This window comes from Ambystoma mexicanum, chromosome 5q, assembly GCF_040938575.1.
Source record: "Ambystoma mexicanum isolate Mex_15411 chromosome 5q, UKY_AmexF1_1, whole genome shotgun sequence".
NCBI lineage: Eukaryota > Metazoa > Chordata > Amphibia > Caudata > Ambystomatidae > Ambystoma > Ambystoma mexicanum.
This window is the reverse complement of record NC_090933.1, coordinates 120173110-120193475: the sequence shown is the minus strand read 5'-3', so window position 1 is coordinate 120193475 and position 20366 is coordinate 120173110.

Here is a 20366-nt window from a genome sequence, read left to right as displayed (position 1 = left end):
TGGTGGGTGGTATTGATGATTTGTAATCACCTTAGTAGATCAGGTTTCATCTTGTATTCCCCTCACTGTTAGCACTAAGGGCAATGAGAGGCATGCCAGATGCTCTAAACATGGCACTTGCAGCTGCAGGTCTGACCGGGCCCACGGGAGGCATTCGGGTTCTTGTCGAGTCCAGACTAATGCTGCCAAGGCTGCAATGCAGTATTCAGGTGTGGAGGGAGGTGGTGCTCCCAGGTCTGGAGTGGATTTGACCTGTTGTAAGTCTTGTTTCAGCAAGGAGGCAGGGGACGTGCCCTCCTCCTACCCTGCTAGAGAACACTGCCAGGCCAAGAAGAGGAGGCAGCATCCAAAGTCTCTCCTGCTCCATGTTTTCTCAGCTGCAAACCCTCGGGTGTTGAGTCTCAAAGGCATGGGTCAAAGTTTAAAAAATACAAAAGGGACTGTGAGGAGGAACAGATCCACATCTTAGATTGGGAGGATAGCTCAGGGGCAACGCGCTTGCCTTGGAAGCAAGACGACATGGAGCAACACAGGTTTGATCCCCGGGTCCACTTAGAAACCTCTGAGTATTAAGTGCGTTATAAATAACAATTACAATTACACATGGGAGAGCGAGAATTTTTAACCCCTTAAGTGCCAAGGACGAGTATGCTCGTCTTTTTTGCATAGATTTGCATAATAGCCTGGCAGTATGGTGAGGGTAGAGCATAGAACACTTTCGAGACCATGGAATAATGTAACATCCCCCGGTGATGTTAATGAGAGGTAAAGCCCCCTTCAGAGGGTATTATAGATATTAGCACCCTAGCATTGTGCAGGATGCCGATATCCCAGGTGGGGGTTACTCCATCACCTGGGAACAGCAAAGTCATGTTAACTTAGTCCCCGGGTAATTACAGGAGGAACACCGTCACATCTCAGGGGTCATTGCTAAATCCTTACATACATTCTTCTAACTCTAATCATCACCATATGAGATATATTAAAAAAATATGTTGCTCTCCCATGCTGATCAGTTATCTCGCTAAAAACCTCATGATTTTGCGTGGAGGACATTTCCTCCACACAAACTCATAATTGCATGTGATGTGCAGCAATTTGAACTCTCCAATGGAGTCCTATGGGCATACTCCCATAGGTCTCCATGTTACTGCCTGCTTACCACATACAGCCCAACTCTTCCATGATATCCATAGTGATGGAACAGGCAACATCTTCTGTGCTGTCTTGTGTTCGTGTATGAGCAGTGCATTGTGTGAATCAGAGGTGGAGAGATAAGGTTGCGTTGCTGCTCTGTCACATTTGTGGACATTGTGGGCCTGATTTACAAACATGTTGTATCATGGCAAAGTCCCATTGACAACATGCTTGTAAATCAGGCCCCTTATGTCTTAAACTGTGCTTTCATGTCCTATCAACTAGAGTTATTTTGGAGGAATTCTCAATTTATTTTACCATATAATAGATGTGATTGTTGGGAGTACCTAAAGGTCCAGTCAGCTGAAGTTGTGTAATGATACACAATGGCAATCCATAATAGCACATTTGAAGGACACACTCAAATAACTCATAAGATAGCTATATAGCCTTCACAAGTGGGCAGTGTTTAATGCAGAGTACACAGCGTGCAGGACAGGAGCCACATACTAGAGCATTCCCGAATGAAGAAACACACACAATTGCTGCCTGTTCTGTGCAAACCAAATGTAGGATTTCAAAAGGAAATGCTGGCATTTCTTACAGGGGTTGCGGCAACGCCTGTGAAATTGTCAAATGCGAGTGACTAATACATGGCATGTTCCGATACCAAATTATGCCAAAACCTATGCGCTGTCCCTTGTTAAGAGTTAATTTATCATAAAATCAAAGTGCAGCACTCTGCAGAGCATCACTGCAAGGCAGGATTCTCCCACAAGACACCGCTAAGGAGAGGGGAAGAGCAAAGAACAGTGAGAAATACCATGATGCAAGCCCAAGCTCTGACCCCTAGTCCTATCGCTCATGCATATAGCCCCTGAGCTGCCTATAGCTTCTTACAGCTCATCCTCAGCCCATTGAGACTGCCCAGCCTGGCTAAGATAATACATACATAAAATAAGCTACGCTACTGATAAAAGTAGAGGTTAGCACAGTGGGAATCACAACATCTTGCCTTTTTCTTGGTCGAAATCCTGCCATTCCAGTTGCACAAGCACACACAAGGTCTACCGTCCTACCATTGTCATCTCAGTGCCTGGTCCCTTCCGTGTAACAGGAACAAGGCTAACACTGCAGCAGAACTCTCACACAAGCAGTGCTCAGTCAACGACATGCTCTATAAAGACACAAATGTGCAAATTGCCCGACTCCATAATCGCAAGCCTCTTCAATATCTCTGTCTAGTTACACCGGACGGCAGGTCTCAATACGAGTTTGCACATTAAATTATATGTACTGCTACTGGTAATCGGGCTCCATCTCCCTAATTATAAGTTTCGGAAATTGGTGTTCATCCCGACTTTTGGAGTCCATCGGACTCCATGGGGATGCTGGATGAATTACAACAGTTGATAACTCTGCCCATCGGGGGGCGTGGCTAGGCGGCCATGGAGTAAGACGCGCTTCAGACCGTCTCCTGCCGATCCGGAATGATCCTTGGGTGCATCTGCACCATAATCCTGAACATTCGCCACCACAGACAGACCAGAGTCGGTGGGAACAGTAGCTGCTTCGAATAACGGCACTCCGCCCGAAATTCACTAAGTATTAGTGCGGCTATCCCGAAAATTGTGCTAGCGGTGGAGGACAGCGCCAGAATCAAAGATGGCGGCCGTATGGGCTCTCCAAACAAAGAAACAGTAGGATTGAGGAGGAGGCCTCGATGGGCAACCTGAGGGACAGCGTCGCTAGTCGGCCGAGATGGCGGCTTAGAGGATATTCGTGAAGAGCCCAAGCTGCGCTGCTTATTCAGGCTGTCATCGGAAACGGGAGTGCACGTGCGCTCCATGGAACTGGCGGCGCACAAGCGCCCTGTAGACCTGAAGCAGTCGACATTGGACACTTTCGAGGGGGCACCGAGAGCGGTTACACAAACAGTGGCAGCATCCACCCGGAACTGGTGGGAGGCAGAGGCCAAGAGTGGGCCCCCAACATACGGCTGGCCGGCCGGTGAGACTGCAAGACTGCGGGCCTACTCGTTCTACGGCACGCGAAAAGGGGCCAGTAGGCCTCGCTTGTGACCACGGGAATGCCAGACGGCAGGACGGCGTCCAAACTGCTCAAATCCAGGATGAAGCAGCCTACAATGGAAGATTTCACCAAGATCCCGAAACAGGTGGAGGGGGCAAGACCTAAAGACAGAAATCTACCAGTGGACATCACTCCTACATGCGTCGACCGGCAGATCCTGGAGGCAATTGCAGACCTTAAGGCATCGTGGGAAAGTAAGCTAGAGGCAGCCACTGCTGAGCTTAAGTCCGCGCTGGAGCTTAAAATCGGCGCAGTGCAGGAGGAGGTCAACTTGCTCAGGTTGGACGTGCGGAAAATGGCGGAATGCACAGATGAACTAGAGAAAGAAGTGACCTTAAACACGACTGCCCGGACCTCGCACGCTTCGGAGATTCATGTCCTGAGGCAGCAGGTGACCAACGTGGTGAATAGAGCAGAGGAGGCCGAAGGGCGTGCTCGAAGGAACAATGTTTGCATAGTGGGCCTTCCGGAGGGGGAAGAGGGCCCTAATCCGACATCCTACGTTGAGAACATGTTGCTTCAAGAAATAGGGGCTGAGATCTTCATGCAAGGCTTCGCGGTGGAGCGCACACACAGAGCGCTCAAGAGGAGGCCCCCTCCAGGAGCCCGCCCGAGGCCGATCATCGACAAAATTCTAAACTATCGGGACAGGTAGAAGATACTGGAATATTTCAGGAAGGGGGGCACCAAACAAAAGGCCTCCGCAACCATCTCGGCATATCCTGACTATACGCTTCAAGTGCAGAGGCGGAGGCTGAACTATGGGACGGTGAAAAGGAGATTACGCACTGGGTTGCGATACATGTTGATGTACCCAGCCAAACTGAAAGTATTCCACAAGACCAAAGCTCTGTTTTTCGAGAGTCTGGAGGATGCGTTGGAGTGGTTGGATGGCCAGAACTGCTTGGAGGGCGCTGACGGCCGCAAGAAGGACGATACGGACGAGTGAGGCCCGATCATGGGACCGAGGTGCTGTACATATTGTGACTCTAGGACTTGATTATAACATAGTGTAGCGATTTGTGGACTCTCAGGGGCGAAGTACTTTATTGCACTACGAGGGGTGCACAATGTATCACGGTAATCATCAGGAGACGAGTGGGAAGCACTCATGACCCGAATAGTTAGTATATTAGTTAGGTCACCTAATATTGGTGACACCCTGTCGGGTTCCCGAACGCGGCATTTCCAGGTGGGACCAAAAGCGGGGGAGCCTGAGATCCAGGGATGGAGCTGGACATTAGTTTGGGCGGGGTTTGGGGGCGGGAGGGAAGGGGAAGTGTGCAGTGGGGAACAGTTGAGCAGGGGGTGGGGAGCGGGCTAGTTGGAGAGCCCAAGTTGGGGGAGGGTGGGGTACGAGCCCAATGTCATGCTGGCCAGGACTGGTACGGTGACCCGAGGGGGGAGGCGGTACATTTTTCACAGGGCTATGGATAGCCTCTGGATTGTAACCTGGAATGTAAGAGGTCTCAACAGCTATCTGAAAAGGAACAAAGTAATGATGTATCTGAGAAGGCTGAAAGTCGATATAGCATTGCTACAGGAGACCCATCTTACCAGGGACAAATTAGAGGTGGTCAAGAGAAAGTGGAGGGGAACCACCTCAGGAGCTACATACTCGACATATGCAAGGGGGGTGGTCACGTAGGTAGCACCTCATGTACCTTACCAGCTGCTCCAATCCACGCCAGACCCGGATGGGAGAATGCTAGTGGTGCGGGGGATGTTGGAGAATAGGAAGGTCAACATCGTGAATACATATGCTCCCAATCAGGACACAACGGCCTATTACATGGCCCTATATGACAAAATTAGCCCCCTAATGGGCAGCGCTACCATCTGGTGAGGCGACTTTAACTGTACAATAGATCCCAAGATGGACAGGTCCGATAAGAAATTTGAGAGACCAACCCCTGCGGCGAAGGCACTAAAGGCCCTACTGCGGGATTTTGATCTAGATGATATTTGGAGGTTGCTGCACCCGGGGGACAGGCAGTACTCGCACTATTCGGCCCCACATGACTTGTACACCAGATTGGATTACATGTTTGTGTCCTTGGGCATGGCCGGGGAAATTACAGGTTTCGGAATACAAGACCAGAGTGCTCTCGGACCACTCCCCCCTAGTGGTGGAGTGGAGGCATCGGCCCCCTAGGGCGAGAATCCCGATGTGGAAACTCAGAGCTGAGGCCTTGCAGGATTCTGGATTTCGAGAGGACCTAAGGGAGGCCATAACTGAATATTTCGATATTTACACTGGCAGTGTGCAGTCAGAGGGCACATTATGGGAGGCGTTTAAAGTAGTAGTGCGGGGGTGGCCATATCTAAGTCTAGAGGGCTCCAAGGGGGCATAGAGCAGGAGCTGCAGGAGACAGAGAGGGAGCTCGAAGAGATAATACGGATGGGATGCACCTCACAGGAAGATACGGCGAGGGTGGCCCTACTCCAGCAGGCTAGCAGTGGGCACTGGGACAGGCTCTGTAAGTTAAATTACAAAAAGTACATTGAGAGGCAACATGCGGGAGGTGACAAACTGGGCAGGTTGCTAGCGTGGCTTTACAAGAATGAAACGCCACGCACAGTGATTAGGGAGATAAAGGACCAAGATGGCCAGACCCAGGAAGGAGTAAATGAGGGATTTCTCAGATTCTACAGGCGCTTATACGAGGACACGGGGGAGGAGATGGGAAGAGAGACCCGGGAAACCCTGGAGGATATAGGATTGCCCAAGCTTAGTGATCAGTAGCGGGAGGACTTAGACGCCCCAATCACTCTTGTGGTGGTACAGCACCTACCCACGTGTAAGGCCCCAGGGTCAGATGGGCTCCCGAGTGAATTTTATAAAACATACAAGCAGGAGGTGCTCCCCCGCTGCTCGTCATGTTAAACGAGGCGTATGAACAAGGGGAGTTGCCGATGTCCCTGTGGGAGGCGGTAATAATCCCATTCCTGAAACCAGGGAAACCAGGCTCGGACTGCGGATCTTACCGACCCTTGTCCATGCTTAACCAGGATAGTAAAATTCTCACTGCCGTGTTAGCAAACAGGCTTAAACGCGTCATAGGGAAACTGGTCCATACCGATCAAACAGGGTACGTACCAGGAAGGAATATAACAGACAATCATAGGAGACTCCACCACATAATCGAGCAAACTGAGAAAGACCCGGGCGAAATGGCGATAGCCTCGTTGGATGCAATTAAGGCCTTTGATTCGGTGAGATGGCTGTGGCTGCTGGCGGCTCTGAGGGAGTACAGCATGGGGCCGGGGTATCTGAGGTGGGCCAAAATAATGTATAGCTCCCCAACCGCCAGGGTTAAAACCGGCGCCATGATCTCGGACAAGTGGCAGCTCAGCAGGGGCACGAGACAGGGTTGTCCATGGTCGCCCATGTTGTATATCCTTGCTCTGGAACCGCTGGCAATCTGCCTCAGACAACAGTATGGGGAGATTGGCATCCCCACAAGGGGAGGTACGCACCTCACCTCGCTGTATGCAGATGACATCCTGTTATACCTGCGCTTCCCAGAGGAAAATTTGCAATTTGTCCTGGTGGTGATGGAACATTATGCCACCCTCTCGAGCATAGCGGTGAATCCCCGGAAATCAAGCTTGTTCCCTTTGGGAAGATATAGAAGGGTCCCAGTGGAGAACTTGCCGGTCTTGCTGAGACCCTGGCAGACAAGGACCTTTAGGTATCTAGGCATTGAGATATACCACTCAGTGGAGGACGAACACAAACACAACACAGAGCGGGCAGTAGCAGGTATTAAGAACAGTATGGGGTTCTGGTCTAGGCTCCCTTTGGCCATGATGGGTAGGGCAGCGCTGCTTAAGATGGTGGTCCTGCCAAGACTGTTGCACTTCTTTGTGAATATTCCATGTATGCTCCCCAGACCGTTTTTTCGAATGCTCCATAGTTTATGTAGGGGCTTCATCTGGCACAATACCAGAAACAGGGTGGCTTTATGGAAGCTACAAAACCCGAGCGACAAAGGGGGCATACATTTACCGAACTTTGAGCTGTATTATCCGGCAGGACAACTTCAGTTCATGACCAGGTGGCTGTCCGAGGAAGAGTCTGCCGAGACCAGGCTGCTGTATAAGGACTCGTCCCTTATTTTTTGAGGGAGGTGGTGTGGTTGCCTAAAGCTAAGGTGCAGGGAAGGGCAGGGCTCCTGATGCTGGGCTGGGAAATCTGGAACAAAACGTGGCAGCTGGTGGGGATCCCTATTCCCTGCTCCCCGCAGGTGCCACTGGTTGCGGTATGCGGAGAGGACCCGCAATTGATAATGGCGGTCCGTAAATACTAGGAATCAATGGGACTTATGACCCTCGGGGATGTATGGCAAGAGGGTGAGGCACTAGATTTTAGTAGGCTGATGGATGACACCGGAGTGCATGCAGGCCAACACATTACCCATACTAGAATTATTAAACTGGTGTTGGACAGATGGTCTGTGGAAGAGTTATTAGAGGAACCAGATATGGCCATCGAGACAATGTATGACATCTCGGAGGGAGAGCATGAAGTGTCCCACATATACGAGTTACTGATGTCCAGGGTGGGTAAGGAGGTGTTGCAATAGAGACGGGATTGGGAGGATGAGGTGGGAGAACACCTACTAGATGAACAATGGGAGAGAGTTCAGAGGTAGCACAAGAAGGTGTCTCGAAATGCAAGGCTTCTGCAGATACAGCTCTATGTCACCCACAGGGCATATATGACCCACGGTAGGATTGCCCAGTTTGGGAACCCAGTGGCGCAAAAGTGTCCACTGTGTGGAGAGGCGGAAGCTGGGCTAATACATATGTTCAGGGCTTGCCCGGAAGTGGGCAGATTCTGGACAGAGATCAAGTTGCGCCTGGCGGAGAAAGGGATCACATTGGAGGTGGAATCAGTATGGGCATGTTTGCTGGGGTGTCATAATGCCCGCTCCCGGGGAGCCGGTTCAAACCCTGCGTCCCCGAAAGCGGACATCCAGTCCCCAAGGAAGGACCCAGCAACCCCATATAGGGGCCCTTTGGACAGTGTCCTGGCGCCTATGGCGCCAGGCTCATAAAAGCCATCAGTCCTGGCGCCATAGGCGCCAGGCTTATTATGGGAGTGTTTGGGTGCACTTACCTGATGCAGACCATGCTGCAGGATCCCGGCCTCCTTGAGGCCTGAAAGGAACTACTTTACATGTGGGACTAATTTACCATCCGGGCGTGGTCGGGGAAGGATACATACTTGATTGGAGGAAGGATACATACCTGGAACTTCTTCCAAGGCTATTATAACCCCACCCGAACAGCGACACGTGCTTCGCGTTGTTCTGCATCTGGCAGCTGGACGCTCACCGTGTCTGCTCCTGCATCCTGGCTTCTGCCGCGCCTGCCAGCATCCTGGATCACCTGCAAAGGAAGAGAAGAAGAGAAAAGAAGAAGGGAAAGTCCTTACCTGCTAAATCCGCATCCCGGAGACATCTCGCCGACAATCCTGAAAAGGAAAACTTTTATTTAAAAGCTCATTGCGTCGATCGCTGCAGCGCCGCATTCCACTCACCTTTACAGGGCGCCTCCATGTTCAGCAGCGATCATCCGGATTCGCGGTCACGCCCCAGCGCCTAGGGAGAAAAAGACCAGAACAAAAGGTGAGAGAGAGAAGGGAATAAGGAAAGCTAAATCTCCATGTTAAGACTTACCTGTTCATTCATTCCCTCTTCATTTCGGGTCCGCGCCGCATCCTGGCATTTCCGGACCCCGGCCCCTAAGGGGAAAAAAAGACATCAGCGTTAATGAGCGAATGAAAAGACATTACCAAAAAACGCTCATTAAAGACTTACCTGATTTCTACAAGGATTTCACCTCTCATCTCAGGTCGGTGCCAGTTCCCCGGCATTCCGTACCCCGGCCCCTATGGGGAAAAAGACACTAGCATTAGTACATTAATGCATGGACACAAGGGGAACCTCTTATCAAAAAACTTACCTGGAAGCCAAGCAAGTTTGGTTCTCACCAATCCGAAAATCCAGTGAAGTAACTGGATACCAACGCGCCCCTGCATCAGAAGCAGGATGGAGAGCTCGTCCTTCCAGACCCTAAGGTGAGATGCTACGAGGAATCACAGAAGGGTTTCGAGGAGGGTCAGAGGGGAAAGTGGGAGGCCGATTGCATTACCCCGCAGACAGTTAATCCCCTATTTTCGCCTACAGAAGGATACTTCTGCGAGCCAGACAAGCCAGATTTGGGGGGCCCGGTCCAGTCCGTCTTCCGAACCCTGCGCATCACCTTAGAAGAGGTCAGAGAAGCGCGAACCAGGCCAGCGCCTCCGTGGGAGTCAGGTGAGCGTAACATGGGGGTGTTCGCCAGACCACGTAACCTGAAGCATGTTAGTAAAATGAAGGACTCTGGCCTACATTCTGGCTAAGTGTAGAATCGCAATGTGCTGGAAGGCCGCCTGGCGCCCCAGAATAGAGGCGTGGTGGACGGACCTCCTAAAATTGGCAATGCTGAAACGACAGTCTGGTACGAAGCAATCAGCAGGGCTGGGGAGGAAGAAGTGGGACCCTTGATTGAATGGAGGCAACTGGTGTCTATGCTAGCAGGCACCCCCAAGGCGGGTCCCGATGGGGACTCAGCGCAGGAGATGTGAGAGCACATTGAGATATTTTGGCAGGCGGCATGGAAATAGGGGCTCGGGGTAATGGGGAGGGAGGGGGAGGACTGTAATGTTTGATGTATGACTATATTGCAACAGACTTGAATGCAAATGTGCTCTAAGTTGTAATGTTTGGTGTGTTGGTTATAAAAAAGAAAAAAATATTTAAAAAAAAACTCTGCCCATCGTATTTTTCGTTATTTTTATTTTTTGAGAGATATAAGTCTTGACGATCTTTATTTAATTGTAGAACTTTCTCATATTTTGATAATATCTGCATCTCAACTATCAGTCCTCTGTACTGGGCTTTTCCCTAGTTTTCCAAACTCTCAGAATTAACTTCACAGCAACCACCAAAGTCTTATCAATCCATCCACCATATTCTTTTGCAATTGACCATCTCCCACTGTAATTCTTCGATTTATTTTGCAGGGCAGGTGCCAGCCCCGTGCCGAAGGAATCTCCGCCAAGTTTCTTCCCAAGATGTAATTTGGCAGTGCAGCAAAGTGGCGGTAACTTAGTTACCACCATTTTACTGCCACTTTTCCCCTGCCAAACACATATTGAGGGCCACAGTGTATCTGTCTCTCCGGTATGCACACAGCAGTGACATATAATTACATTTGCTGAACACACGCACCCTCAAAGTGATATCTTGTACATTTTAAAAACCAGCAGTGGATGGCACATTGCAAACCTATAATTCGGTGCAAGGTAGCTGCGGGCGCCATTTCTACTTTGCGGCACCGGATTTATTATGACTTGTCGAAAGCCTACCTGTGGTGTGGCACTTCCGCCGGGGGATGATGACGAGGGAATGGGAGCAGGGGGAAGATTGAAATAGCCTGCCCTGCTTCTAAATATATCTTTAAACGCCCTTCATGCCTTCTTCATTCAATCAGCTTGTCAAGGAACGCGCTCCTGCCTCGTTTGGCCCAGTGGGGTTCCTCAACTCGCAAAAACAACCGTGCATTTGTCTCTAGGTTTCTTCCGTGCTCAGCGATGCCCTTCCCAAGCTTTAAAGTCGCTTGCAAAGATCTGCAGAGGGGTTTGATGCTGATGGTTTGTAAAAGCAGCCATTTTGGTTTTATTTCTCTTTACTCAGTCTGCAAAACTCTCGAGAACACGATGCATGAACTGGGGTGACATCAGGACAGGATGGGAAGAGAAAGATCAATAGTCTGTCATGTTTCAGATTTAAAATATATTTTCGCTGCTAAGCCTTTTCAGTTGATTGCAGGGATGTTGTAACGCACGTACTATTGCTGCAGATCTTAAAAATATAAAATACTTTCCTATGACAGTAATTGTAATTGGTTATTTATAACGCGCTTAATACCCAGAGGTTTCTAAGCGCGGACCTGGGGATCAAACCTGTGTTGTTCCGTATAGTCTTGCTGCCAACCGAACACATTGCCCCTGAGCTATCCTCCCGACACAGTCGCGTTTTTTGTTAGTATTTTATGGGTTTTTTGCAATGTGCCTGGTTCACTGGCAGTGTGGCTGTCAGACTTTTAATAGAACAAGTCAAACACTGGTAACGTTGTCTCCATATTTCTCTCCCGATTTTCCCAGGCACCTGTGTGGAGCAACTGGTATGGCGTCCAGGACGACACCTCTACTGGAGAACCTTCTGGAACTCTTCCCCCAGCACCCTCCTACAGCCAGCTGGAAGTGCCCCCTCCATATGAAGCTGTGTCCTCAGGTTGGTGACGGAATCCCAAACCCTTTTACCAAGCATATTTTTCAGGTTGGCGGTTGTAAGGAAGGAGTTGGATGAAAAGGCAAGCAAAACGAGGGACTTATAACACGATTCATTCTTACAGATGGATAACGCCTGGATACATAATGGGCCTCATTGCAAGTTTGACGTTGCTTAAAAAAAGGTGGTGGTAATTCCACTACCGCCATTTTTCCGGCACCGTCAAATTATAACTTTTGGTGGATTTACCACCGGCGGAATTACTGTGCAGTAAATCCACTGATTTTCAGAGGTAAAGTGGCGGATTCAGCTCCAGCTTGTTGCTGGAGTTACATCCTCCACTTTACCAACAAAAAACGTTTGGTTTACCATGTGGTAATTCTGTCAGCAGTCAATCTGCCAAAAAAAACATGGAGTCCTATAAACTCCAGAAATGGGGATGTACTACCACCTGTACTACCACCTGTAATCCCGTGGTAACCCCACTGGACCAGGTGGCGCGAATGGTAATTGAATTTGCTGGTAATTCAGCAGAATTACTGACGAATTACTGCCAAATTCGTAGTGAAGCCCATAGTTTTGGCGCACGTCAGGAAATGTCCGATGCTCTTTGTGACCTCTGTCCACCAATTAGCATATTATGTAAAAGAAACAACTGAATATGTGAAGGTTTGCAAGGTGGACATATGTCAGTGTTATGTGATAATTTTGCAGATCACGCAGACTGTTAAAAAGGGCGATACAAGTGGCAGTACACTTTTACCACCATTTTTACCAATCAACAGGATTTTCAACCATTTGTTAGGCGGATTTGCGGTGCAGGATTAAAATGCCTGCCTCCTTTATCCGCTCCACCTGACCAACAGGTCGGCATTATCGCCTGCATGTATTTTCCTGCTGACGGCAATGCTATCGAATCTGCCAGAATTCACCATAGGAATCCAGTGTAAATGCATCCTGAGATGGCCTTTACTTTTTTCCCAACATTTAGCAAATGGAACAGTAAAGGTGATATTGTCTGTGTTTTACTCGTACATTTCCCACTAAGTGATGGAAAAGTTAAATACTGTATGGATTGGACTTTGTGCACTTAACAGAAAGCGGTATTCTGCATGTAATTTACTCTTTTATTGAACGCCCCCCCCCCACACACCCCTAGATTTTAACTTGATTTTACAGTGAAGAGGTTTGCTGTCAAATGGAAGCAGGTTGAATGTAAAGGAGGCTGGTGGTGCCTTCTGTTTAAAACAAACCAAGATCATCACCGAGGTTGGGGGCCATGTCATTCCAAGACCGAATTCCTTCTGTTGGACCGGCTGAGTTTGCTTTGCAGAAATTACTCATCCTGGCAGGGCTTTGCTCTTCCAGCTTGCCTAGTTTTGGTACAGTTCAGTTGAGCCCAGCCCAGTCAGACATGCAGGTGGTCATTTTAGATTTAAAAGTGTATTGCACAGTGGGGCCCACTTGTGTTTGCACTTAAATGCAAAAAGTCCCTGTCTATGCAATTTTTAACTTTTTCACCATTTAGAGAAAGATGTAATAGTAACACAAAGGCAAAATCGTCTTTACTCACTTTTCCACTACGTTGACAGAAAATAGTAAATGCCTCACTGAATTCAAGATTGCGCGAGTCATTTACAATGGAATGCACCGAATCTGCTTGCTTTTGCCAGGTGGTCATTTCAGGGGGATTACATATCTTATTTATTTATTTGAATTTGTAAAGCACACATCGGCCCTGGGACATCGCGCTGTTACAGAATACTTGCTTAGTACAGATTTACAAAAGAATAAGTACAGTGCAGACAAGAAATGAACGCGTGCCCAGTTAGGTTACAGTGGGTCAGTGAGGTACAAAACTGAGCAGGTGATGCAGGTTACAGAGAGGCATACAGGCATAGTTAGTTGAACAGTTTCGTTTTCAGCCATTTGCGGAAGCTAGTGTATGACTTTTCATTTCTGAGAGCAGTGGGTATGGCATTCCAGTTTTTTGGTGCTAGGTGTTGAGAGCTGGAGCCTCCTGCTTTGACTCTTTTGAAAGATGGGACATAGATCTGGTTGGTGAGATGAGATCTTGTGGGTCTGGATGATGAGATGATGGCGATCCATTCCGATAGATAGTGGGGGGCGTTGTGTAAGATGCATTTGTGCGTAATGGCCAAGGTTTTAAAGAGGATGCGTTCTTTGACTCGCAGCCAATGTGCATCTTTCCTTGCCTGGGATATATGCTTCCTTTTTGGAATACTCAGTGCTGATCTAAGGGCATTGTTTTGCGTTACCTGTAGCTTATTAAGGTTTTTGGCAGAGGTGCCCAGGAAATGGACATTGCAGTAATCCAGTTTAGTGCCACTGTGGCTCTGGCAATGGATATGCAGTTTTTGGTAGATAGGAAAGTTTTGACTGCGTTGATGACTTTGGTGGTCAGTGCAGCAGAGGAGGCTATGGCACTGACTTGGCGTGTCATGGACAGGGAGGAGTCCAGGTACACTCCTAATGTTTTTACCGAAGAAGATACAGTGATAATGGTATTATCGATGTTGAATGTCTTGTTTCGGGGGGAGAGTTTGTTGAGCGTTTCCTTATTGCCTACAACAAGGATCTCTGTTTTATCTCCATTGAGACAGAGGTTGTTTGCTGCCATCCATGCTTGGATGGCTGTGTAAATATTGGCTAGTGTGGCCGAATCTTGATCATAGATGCCTGTTAGTGGGAGAAGGACTTGTGTGTTGTCGGCATAGTTAGTGTATGCTATGTCATGACGATCCAGGTCATTGAAGAGAGGGAGGTTGAAGATGTTATAGAGGTTGGGAGCGGTACATGATCCCTGTAGGACTCCACAGTGTATGGTGGTGGGAGAGGCACAAGCAGAGTCTGAGAAAACCCCCATGAGTCTTCCATTGAGGAAAGATGCGATCCAAGCTATGACTTGCAGGGAGAAGTGGGCTGCGTTTTTGAGTTGCTTACCGAGGATATCATGGTTGACGAGATCAAAGGCAGCTGACCGCTCTAGCAGAAGAAGCATTGCCGGTTTGACTTTTCCATGATAACGGCAAGTTGCATTTTGAGATTGAGTAAGGCGGATTCTGCCCCATGGCCTGGGCGCAAGCCGGATTGTCTTTTGCCTAGGATCTTGTTTTCTTCCAGGAATTTCTGGATTTGCATATAGGCAACCTTATCCAGGATTTTGAGCAAGAAAGGGACGGTGGTAATGGGCCTGTAGTTATTTGCTATCTCCGGGTCTAGGGAAGGGTTTTTCAGAAGTGGGTGAACCCACGCTTCTTTTAAACTGTTGGGAACTGTGTTCAAATTAAATGAGGCGTTGATAAAGGTTTTAAGGAAAGAGGCCAGGGTCTCTGAACAGTCTTTGACCAGTTTGGCTGGGCATGCATCACCTTTACAGTTAGATGTCCTGCTTTTTTTGACTATGGGGGTCATTCCGAGGTTGGAGGTTAGGGATTACCGGCGCCTGTAAGGGCACCGATGGCGGTAATCCCTTACCTCCGTATTCCGAGTTCCCTTTGCGGGTCCCTCTTTACCTCCTGCTTTTAGCAGGAGTAAATTACGGGACCCGCAAAGTGACCTTGGAGTAAATTACGGCACCGTAATTTACGGTGCCGTAATTACCTCCTTCCCCATTCCCATTGAGCCCTATGGGGGCAGGAATGGGGATGGGGAAGGGCTATGGTGAATGGGGAATTACCGGTCCATCCAACCTTGGAATAGACCGGTAATTACTCCATTCACCATGCCGGTATTCCATGGAGTAAATAGCTCCATGGTTGCCAACCATGGAGCTATTTACTCCATGGTGTAGTCCTGACTCGGAATGAGGGCCTATGTGTTCTATTTCTGACTCAGTAACTTCCCTGAAGGAGAAGGGTTTTATATTGTCTATGGGCGGCTTGCTGTCTAGGTTGGAGGCTGACTTGATGTGTTTAGAAAGGTTTATGTGATGCTCATGGATCTTGGTTTGCAGGAGCTCTATTTTATTTATCAAGGCTGTTTGTACCCTAGTTCACCAAGCTGTGTCTTTAACAATCTCTTGAGAGTTCGTGGCTGGAGTGGAAAGTTCTTTAAAGATAGCATAGAGCTCCTTAGATTCTGAGGTGGCATTGGAGATTCTATCGTTGTAGGACGAAGATTTAGCTGTAATTATGGCTTTCTTGTATTGAGAGGCCAGTGTTTTGTAGGCGGGTAGCGTGGATTCCTGTGTGGAGCCAGCCATTTGCTTAAGGCTTTACGTTTTTGTGTTCGTAATTCCTTCAGCTCGGCGGAGAACCAGGTATTTGCGTGTTTAATTTGTTTCTCTTTTTTGTTCTCTAGAGGTGCTATGATGTCTACAGCTGTTTTCAGCCTTGTGTTGTAGATATCAGCCAGCACTGTTGGGTCTGAGGAGGATGGGTGGGTAAGCGTTGAGGTATCAAGGTAGGGGAGGATGCTGTCTTTAGTGAGGTTCCGTGCACTTCTGGCTGGCGCAGGTGGAACTGGGCAGTGCAGTTTAGATGTGGTGGCAGGGATTGGTATATGTATAAGGTGGTGCTCGGACCAAGGGGTAAGGGTGTTGGAGCTGATATCTATATCACAGTTGTGATCTGCAACCCAGTCGAGGGTGCGTCCATTGCTGTGGGTAGGCATGAGAATTTTTTGGTGGAAGCCAAAGAGCTTGGGCCAGAGCTTTGGAGGGACTATCTTTAGGGTCATTGAGTCCTAGGTTGAAGTCATCTAAGAGAACTGTTTTGGTAGAGGTTTTCAGGTTTTCCCCTAAGAGATGGATGCGATTGGCATGAAAGTCTGCTATAGGCCCTGGTGGGCGGTAGGCTAAGTGGATGGTAAAGATGGTATTAGGGGAGATGGCGAACTTAACTGCGAGGGAATTGACGTTTTCCCAGAGGTGCGGGGAAGTTTGTCTGACTGCTAAGCAGTCTTTGACAAGGAGGGCTACTCCCCCAGCTTTGGCTGTGTGTCTATCTTGCCTGTTAATAGAGTACTCTTGTGGGATGACTAGTGCAGGTCCGGCAGCTTCGTGGGGCCAGGGCTCTGTGATAGCTACTATATCAAGTTTGAGATTGGTGATGAGGTCAGGGATTTCTGTGGCATGTGCTGGGAGGGATCTAGCATTGATCAGAGCACATTGCAAATTAGGGTGTGCCACGTTGGTGCTTATTTTGCTTTTGCGTGAGTGGGTGGTGGTTCATATGGCCTAGGGCAGGGTGGGTGGTGAAGGAACTTTGTCCATCTCGCGTGTGATAGTGGTCTTATTAACCCAGCGGTTGGAGTTGGGTTTGGGAGTGTGGGCATGGTGGGAGCGAAAACCCAGAAGTTGGTTTCTGGAGTCAATGGATCTGGGGCGTGTGGGCGGTATGGGGGTTCAAGAGTAGTTGTCAGGCTGGGTGTGCATGGTGCCTGAGAGGTAGTGGAGGGATATGTTGGACCCAGTACGGGCAGTGATGGGAGACATGGGTTTGGTGAAAAAAGAGGGTAGGAATGGATGGGAGGGACTCCTGGGAGTTTTGGGAGTGCGGTTGTTCCCATGTTGGGATTAGTAGCAGGCGTGTGGGCGGTGAGGCATAATCCTGGGCGGATGCTATGTAGCTTTGTGTGAGGTGTGAATCAATGCAGTAGTAGGAGATATAGGGCGTGGGGTTCCGTGCACAGGGTGGAGCGCGGGTGAGGCAGTGTCAGAGGAGTCTGTCGAGGTTGGTACAAGTCAAGGCACAAAAGCTTACAGAGCTACAGCAGCAACGACCATGGCAGTAAACGTATGAGTGCAGGTAAGTAAGCTTACAGAGTTACATCAGCAAAAACAATGTCAATAGATGTTTGAATGCAGGTAAATAGGCGGTACGTGCAGCGTGCAGTACTTGTCAAGTTATGGCAAGCAGGATAGTACCCAAAGCTGTTTGCAGACAGGTACGTAGACGATGCGTGCAGCACAGATTATTGCAAGTGAGCTTTACCCTCAGGCTTGTAAGAGCGGTGAGGCATATTGCATGCATAAACAGGTGTTGTGCTTGCAGCGCAAATAGTAATGCAGAGTACGGAATAGTAGCACATTGACAACAATCAAGTGGGTGGAGTGAGGGTATCTGGCCCGGTAGTGCGTTTGCTAGAAAGAAGAGCCTGTGGTGTGCTAGAGGGCTGGTGTCTGACTGGCAGCTGTCGCGAGGTTACATAGAAATCCATTGGGTTTTTTCACACCAGGAAAATTCATACTGGTAGAAAACCTGGCAGATTCATAGGGCGGAGCAGGCGAATATGTTAAGGCCATCCTGCTCTCAAACTGCACCTTTATTGTGTTAAAGACGAAATTTCAACACTGCCAAAAATGTCCTGGCACCTTCCCCTACCACCCAGTACTCCAATGAACAAGACAATGGGCCTCATTACGACCCAGGCGGTAAGTTACCGCCTGGGTCGTACCTTTACCACCATGGCGTAAACTACGTTTACGCCATGGTGGTTGGCGGACCTACCGCCCCATTCCGAGGTTGGCGGGGCGGTAAGTCCCCAATCCCCATTTACCCTTCCCCATTCCCATTTTTGCCCCATAGGGCATAATGGGAGTGGGGAAGGCGTTAATTACGCCACCGTAAATTACGGTGGCGTAATTAACATCAAGGTCCCTTAGCGCCATGGATTTTAACACCTGCTAAAAGCAGGTGCTAAAACCTCCATGGCGCTAAGGGACCTCGGAATCAGGCGGTAAGGGTCGGCGCTGTTTACGCCGCCGTAAACCCCTTACCGCCTGAGTCGTAATGAGGCCCAATGTGAATGTGAGGTGCGCTTACGCTAGAGAGGTTAGAGAGCCGTAACCCCCACCCTAACAACAAAATGCAGCCCCCTTGGGGCCTTAGCCACTGCCCCAACCTTTTATCCACTGCTGAGTAGTCAACTCATTGGCGTGCGTATGTGTATCCTGCCCCCAAAATGGCATGCTGTCTATTGCCCAGAGCTGGCCTGGCAAGGACAGAGGTCCCCTCTTCAAAAACCCTCAAGATTAACGGGAGGTAGTCTCATTTGGGCGCTTTAAAAACAGAATCTATTTCCTGTATAAGCGCCTAACAAGCCGACAATAAATAAAATAAATAAATTAACTAGAGGCTAATACCCGTGACCGAAGTATTTGAGATTGTTAGTAGTGTTTGACTTGGTTTCTCAAAAAGATAAAGCCCTTTTGATAAAAAGCATGGTGTGCCATGCAGAAAGTCTTAGCATGTACTCACTCTTGAATAGGCAGCCGGTGCTCCATGCAGAAAGTCTTAGCATGTACGCACTCTTGAATAGGCAGCCGGTGCGCCATGCAGAAAGTCTTAGCATGTACGCATTCTTGAATAGGCAGCCGGTGCGCCATGCAGAAAGTCTTAGCATGTACGCACTCTTGAATAGGCAACCGGTGCGCCATACAGAAAGTCTTAGCATGTACGCACTCTTGAATAGGCAGCCGATGCTCCATGCAGAAAGTCTTAGCATGTACGCACTCTTGAATAGGCAGCCGGTGCGCCATACAGAAAGTCTTGAATAGGCAGCCGGTGCGCCATGCAGAAAGTCTTAGCATGTACGCACTCTTGAATAGGCAGCCGGTGCACCATACAGAAAGTCTTAGCATGTACGCACTCTTGAATAGGCAGCCGGTGCGCCATACAGAAAGTCTGAGCATGTACGCACTCTTGAATAGGCAGCCGGTGCTCCATGCAGAAAGTCTTAGCATGTACGCACTCTTGAATAGGCAGCCGGTGCGCCATGCAGAAAGTCTTAGCATGTACGCACTCTTGAATAGGCAGCCGGTGCGCCACGCAGAAAGTCTTAGCATGTACGCACTCTTGAATAGGCAGCCGGTGCGCCACACAGAAAGTCTGAGCATGTACGCACTCTTGAATAGGCAGCCGGTGCGCCATACAGAAAGTCTGAGCATGTACTCACTCTTGAATAGGCAGCCGATGCTCCATGCAGAAAGTCTTAGCATGTACGCACTCTTGAATAGGCAGCCGGTGCGCCATACAGAAAGTCTTAGCATGTACGCACTCTTGAATAGGCAGCCGGTGCGCCATACAGAAAGTCTTAGCATGTACGCACTCTTGAATAGGCAGCCAGTACAACAATTTGAGCGCGGTAGTAATGTGTTTGAACTTCCTAAGTTTAAGAAGGACCCTTGCAGTGGCATTTTCTGATCTCTGTAGATGCGATATTGGCTCGATGGTGTCTTGCCGCAGGCTGGGTTTGTTCAAGCCCTTCTTTCCGGGCCTGGCTATCCCAATGAGATAAGACACTGAGGCTTTGTTCTGCGTTTCAATGCGCGACAACCCAACAGCCCTTGAGGCTCCATCGAACCTCTGCGGGGGACTCCCCTTCAACTCCACGCTCCTGCACCCCAATCTTCCATCACACCTCAGTGCAAGGGAGACTCTAGCCACTCCTCTCCTTGGCCCGATGCATACTAGCCCCTCCGCGCAAACCCTGACCACCATCACCCCTGCACCCCACATCACTTTGCTATACCTGTATCCTGCTTCACAGCAGCCACTTCTGTCTTCCTTCTCACATGCGTGAAGCAGAAAAGTTTATTGGCCGTTGTTGTTGTCCGGAACGAGCCTGTGGCAAAAGCCTGCTGAACAGCTCAATTAGATAACTCGACATGTGCAAGTATTGACCTTTTCATAATTGATTGTGAAATGAAGGTCAATTAGGACATATATGCAGGGGGTGGACCCCCGCAACACCCCACTCAATCCAAAGCCCCGTGTAATCCCCTACCCAATCCCATTATATTATTTATTACCCCAAACCCACCCCACA